A 6,725-nucleotide genomic window follows, 5' to 3' on the forward strand; every position below is an offset into this window, starting at 1 on the left:
GAACAAATTGGTATAGGAGACCGCTTCTTGAACATAACTCCAGGGGCACAGACACTGAAAGAAACAATTAATAAATGGGACCTCTTCAAACTTAGAAGCTTCTGTAAGGCAAAGGACACAGTTGACAAGACCAAACGGCAGCCCACTGACTGGGAAAAGATTTTCACTAATCCTATATCCGACAAAGGGCTGATCTCCAAAATATACAAAGAACTCAAGAAACTAGTCAACAAAACACCAAATAACCCTAAAAAATGGGGTACAGAACTGAAGAAAGAATTCTCAATGGAGGAAATCAAAAAGGCTGAAAGACACTTAAGAAAATGCTCCACATCCTTAGCTATCAGGGAAATGCAAATCAAAACAACTTTGAGATACCATCTTACCCCTGCCAGAATGGCTAAAATTAGAAACACCAGTGATGACTTATGTTGGAGAGGATGTGGAGAAAGTGGAACACTCCTCCACTGCTGGTGGGAGTGCAAACTCATACAGCCACTTTGGAGATCAGTATGGCGGTTCCTCAGGAATATGGGAATTAGTTTACCACAGGACCCGGCAATCCCCCTCTTAGGCATATACCCAAAGGATTCACATCAATGCAACAAAGACATCTGTTCAACTATGTTCATAGCAGCACTATTTGTAATAGCAAGAACCTGGAAGCAACCTAGATGCCCTTCATTTGAAGAATGGTTAATGAAGATGTGGCACATCTACACAATGGAATACTACTCTGCAGAAAAAAATAATGGTATCTTGAAATTCGCAGGCAAGTGGATGGCACTTGAAGAAACCATCCTGAATGAGGTAACCCAGTCACAAAAAGAGGAACACAGTATGTACTCACTCATATATGGATTTTAGACCTAGATCAAATGATCACCAGCCTATAATTCACATCACCAGAGGAACTAGGATACAAGTTGTATTCTAAGAGATTCATATAAAGTCCCTCACAGAACTGGGAAGGGACAAGTCCCCCAGACCTCAGGTATAGTGGGGGAGGACAGCTAATGGAGAGAGAAGTAGGAGAAAATGAGAGGGAGGAGAGGAAGGCATGTGCGACCAGGAGGATTGAGCCTGGTTAGGAATGGAAAATAGGAAAGAGAGAGAGAGACAGAGACAGAGAGAGAGAACATAAAAGAGGGAGCCAATATTGGTTTGAAGATAAAGTTGAACACAAAGAAAGGTCGAGGGAACTACAAGACTGCTCCCAACTAACAATCTCAGCTTCTGTGGAAAGGCTATCATAAATGCCCTTCCCAGAGAGTGAGATCAACAACTAACTTCTCCATGGAGTCCTCAACTAATGCCTGTTGAAAACAGGAGCAAACACCCATACATAAACACTGAGTCAAACTAGAACCCAGAAGCAGATGGAGAGGACAAGACCATGCGGTAGAAGTACATAGAGACAGCTTACCTGAACAAGGGGGAGCTAAGGGCCACTAGAAGCCAACAGGGGTCTGACTCGGACCCCCCTGAATATGGGTCTCAGCCAGAAGGTCTGAGCAGTCTAAGAGACCTCAGACAGTGGAGCCAGGATGTATCCCTGGTGCACAAAAGGACTTTGCAAACATATCCCCCATGGAGGGATAACTGCCTTATTCTAGAGATAGGAGAGAAGCCCTAGTCCCTACTTCACAGGACCTGTCAGATCTACATGACCCCAACTGGATGGCATTCCCCTACATATTGTATTGTGGTGGGGGGGTTGGGAGGGGAGGGTGTTTAGAGTGCATGGGAGAGGGTAGAGAGGGCAAAAAGGGAGGGAAGGAGGGAGGGAGGGCTTGGGGGGAGGGAGGGAGGGAGGGAGAGGGAACTGGGATCGACATGTAAAATAAAAAATAAAAAAAAATAAAAAAAAAAAAAAAACGCTTTGATTCCAAAATTTAAGTTGAAGAACAAGTTACTGGGGAAAGTATTTCTATTTTTGTTTCCACAGAAAATGAAAAGATGTGGATTCCTTCCAGACTAATGTGGTTTGATCACACCAGACCGCCTGAAACAGAGTACAAGCTGATCCTACATTCCAAACAGCTGGACAAAACAGCCCTACAGACTACAGCTAGGATATCTGAATCTTCTTCGAATCCCCCAAGACAGCGCCCTTACCAGCAGGAAGTAGTTTGGAAAGAACGATGCCCAAATTCCCAAATATTGTGTATAAATGTTTGTTTTCATTTAATTGGACTTTGTTATATAAAATTAAATAAAAAATACTCTATATGCATAAAAAAAAAAACTTCTTTTCTCTGCCCACCTTTTCTTCTGTTTGTTTGGTTTGTCATAGTGACCATGATAGACACCACAGTGAAGACAGTGAAGGCAGGGTTTAAATGAGTCCACCAGACCCAAGATAAATGATAATTAGGTATTTATTAGGGAAGCACTTACACAAATAATAGTAAATAACCACCAAGGTGTTCCTACTCCAGAAGATGCAGTCTCTGCTCTTCCAATGATCTCACTGCAATCCAAGAGCAAGAACCAGCCCATTCTCTACCTTATAAGGGGCATGTCTGAACACCTGAAATCATGCCCATAAAGAAAGACACTGAAGGTAATAATAGGTAATAATTCAAGAAGATACAACCCTGCAGGAGAAGTTACTACTTACCCTTGTACTAAATTAATACAGTTTCCGATAACTTTCTAAACAATCATCCTTATACCTATAGATATGTGCAGTTCTCACCCATAACAAATAGAGACCATAAAGACCATAGAAAGACCCACAACCTATAAAGTAAAATATAGACAGTAAGTAGCCATGTTGTGTTCACTCTCATAATGGATATCTATAACACAGCACCTATGTCTCAGGGAAAAATTAGGACAATGACATGGAAAGATTACAAAAGCTTGGGGACACTGATAGCTACTGTGAGATAATGCAGGAATGTTGCAGTATAAACTTTCAATGATATAGTTGCCTCCACCAGACCTTCAAAGACCACATCAGTTGACATGCCTCATTCACAAGACCCTGCTCCTGGATGAAATCCTATAGGCAGTAAATGGCTACTGGGGAGGAGGATGAAATCAATTTTATTCAGGGACAAGCCCCCAGTCATGAATAGTCATTTAACTTAGTAGGTTGAAATAATAAATATAAATGCTTGTACATGAAATATTAAAAAAAATATAAATAACATAAGTAAGACATAGCTGTTGTCCATTCAGATGCTCCAAACACTGAGGCTCCCAATTTGATAAGCAAGCAGTAATAGACACAAAATATCAGAAAGGACTTGATAGAATAATAGTATGACTTTTCAAATAACTCATCTCTATACAGGTCCTCCAAACTGAATATTAAGACAAAGCTCAGAGCTAAACTATGCCGAACAAATGGATTTAACAGGTATTTACAGAATATTTCATCCAAAAGAAACGGAATACACATTCTCCTCATGTGCCTATGGAAACTCCTCTAAAATAGATCACATATGAGGCCACAAATAAAATCTTGTCAAATGCATAAAAGAGTAGATAATGTCTTATATCTTAGTACAATAATTCTAGAGGCTAAAAACAACAAAGCTACAGAAACTATATAAATATCTGGAGATGCAACAATACATTCTTGAATGAGTCAAATGGGTAAAAAATAATAGTTAATTCCTTGAGGAAAAAACAAGATTAGTAACCTGTTAACTAAACTAACAAGAAAGAAGAGAGTCTAAATTAATAAAATTAAAGTTGAAGGAGGGAAGATTGCTAGAGATTCTAATGAAATACAAAGAATCATTGGGGAATACTTTGATAAGTTATATTCCACAAAACCTGGAAAATATAAAAGATAGGGATAATTACTAGATATAAATGACCTACCAAAATTAAATCAGGAAAACATGAACAACTTAAACAGATCAATAGCAATTAACAAGATTGAAGCAGGAACAAAAAGTCTGTCTACAACAATTGAACATGAAACTAGATCCATGTGTCTCTCAACTCCAAATAGATCAGACATCTTACTGTATTATCTGGAACTCTGAATCAGTTAGAAGGAAATATAGGTGAAATATTTCAAGATACAAGCATAGGTCAAAAATTTATTAAATGAATAGTCAGTCTTCAAAAGATGAAGTAAAAATAGCTAATAAACATATGAAAAATGTTCCACATCCATAACCTTCAGTAAAATTCAAAGTCAAACTACCTTGAAATGACATCTCATCTCAGTAAGAATGACAGCCACTCAGAAAACAAATAACAAATGCTGACAAGTATGCAGAGAAAAAGGGACATATAATGGGAATGCAAACTAGACCAGTCAGTATGGAAATTGCATGTATGTTCCAAAAGAAAAATACCAGAAATAGAACCAAATGTGCCACTCCCAGTTATTCACCTGAAGGACATAAAAGGCAACAGACTGACCACAGCGATATTGCACACCTATATTTTCTTGCAACAATGTTTACAATAACTAAATATAGAACTATCCCAGGTATCCATCAATAGAATAATGGATAACAAATGTACATACATACAATCCAGTTTTAGTCATAAAAACAAAAACATCATGTCATTTTCAGGAAAATAAATGCTACTGGATATTATCATACTAAGCAAATTAAGTCAGTCTCAGAAAAATATTACATTTTCTCTCCTTTATAGATTCCAGACTTTTTCTAGAGATATGTAAAATCATGTATTCATATATGACATGAAAGTACAAGCAAAGGAATAGTGTCATCCAAACACATCAGGACTGATACACAAATGAAGTCATAAAGATATGACAGCATGCAAAAACCCACACTGGTTCAAACTTGACCAAATCCCAGAACTGAGAAACTGAAGTGGACACAAAGTCCCATCCCTAACCAAGAAGCTATTTGCAAATGACACTGGCTGGGAAAGGGAAAATCAGTTTTCTCCAATGGAGTGTCACTGGATGCATCAACCACACTCCAGGACAGGCCCCAAGCTGAATAGTTGGCTAACATAAAAGACTCCATGACTTTTGTGTCCCTTTTGGTTTTGTTTTATTTGGTTTGGGGTATTTTTATCATATTAGTTTTATTTTAGCTTGTTTTTATTTTCGCTTTTTTTTCTCTTTTGAAAGGGAAAAACATAAAGTTGGGTAGGTAGGGAATTGGGAATGATCTGGAAGGAATTGGAATAGGGAAATATAAAAATATATGAAAAACATAATAAAAATGATTTTAAAAAAGAAAGTAGACACAAAGTTGTTTAGGAGAACAAAGGGAACTAATGGAAGGGAGGGGCAGGGGAAGAGGGGGCAGGTTGAGGATGTGTCCAAAGTACATAATATATTTGTATGCAAATGTCCTTATAGAGCAGAGTGGTGTTTACAGTGAATATGTACCCAAAAAAACATCTCACCACAAAGAAAAGCACAGGACTAGGCATATCAGTGTATGAATTCTTCCAAACATTTAAAGAAAAGCTAAGATCAAACTATTTCATAAAATAGAGATGAAAACTGCCAAGTTCATTCTATAAAACCAATGTTATTTTGCTAACAATACTAAATAAAGACACAACAACAACAAAATGAAAACTACAGACCAAATTCCTTGATTAATATAGACAAATGTTCTCAATAAAACCCTTCCACACTGAATTCAAGAACACATTGAGATCATGCACCATGCCCAGTTTGGCTTTCTTCCAGGCCTTTCAAATGGCTTTGGAAAAAGGAAGTCACAGTGCCCTGGCTTCCTCCCACTGGCACTCCCCTTCTAAAGTTTTCCCTACTTCCCAGTGGTACAACAATTTGACAAGCAAATCTTTAATACGTGGGCATGAAGGGTACATTCCATATCCAATCTATAGCAAAAAAATCAAAACAAAACAAAAACAATCAAAACATAAAATGTTCATCATCATAGGAAAGGTTACAACATAGAAATGTTTTTGGGCTTCAGTAGTTATGTAAAACCCACAGCTTCAATTTCTCTTGAAACCTCAGAAGATCTAAGTTCACATACTCACACAGCAAACATCACTTCTTAGTTACCAACTTCCCTTTTATATTGACTTGTTCAATGCCCCTATTTAAGTTACGTGTTCAGATTGATCAATAGTAATGAATGCTACTGAGTCCAAAGGGACCTCGTGCCTAATACATCTCTGTCTGTTTCCTCTGTGAGATTATAGGTTCATTTCTTCTGTTGAAAGTAAACATGGAGCAAGTGGGCTGATCAGTGTAAATAAGCTAAAGGTAGAGGTCATAATTATCTGTGATCTTGTCCCCAAGGGTACATCATTTTATTCAGCAGAGATTAGCAGATTGAGCATCAAAGTGAGGGACCCAGAAATACCTCAGAAGATTTTCATAACAAAAGGTCCTTCTTGGAAAATTATTTCTCAGAATATCTGAGTTAGAAAGAACATATAGCTATACTTGGAAAAAGGAAAAACTATATCCTTTATTACTATTGTCAAGAAACCAAGTTAGGCTTTGTCATTCTTATCTATTGTACCTTTATTCATTCTTCTACTTACTTTGACTTATTATGCTCTTAATTTTCTACTTTCTTAGTTGGTCATTTTGCTCATTAAGGTATTATATATTTTTTAATATAAATACTTCAAGATTACAGTTCCCTGTGTGTGTCAATGATGTTGATATCTCTGTACCTCCAGACTTTCTCTCGTGTGTGTGTGTGTGTGTGTGTGTGTGTGTGTGTGTGTGTGTGTTCAGGTGTTTACATGTGGAAGTTGATGTTCCTGCATGTGAG

This window comes from Phodopus roborovskii, unplaced genomic scaffold (assembly GCF_943737965.1).
Source record: "Phodopus roborovskii unplaced genomic scaffold, PHOROB, whole genome shotgun sequence".
NCBI classification, from domain to species: domain Eukaryota; kingdom Metazoa; phylum Chordata; class Mammalia; order Rodentia; family Cricetidae; genus Phodopus; species Phodopus roborovskii.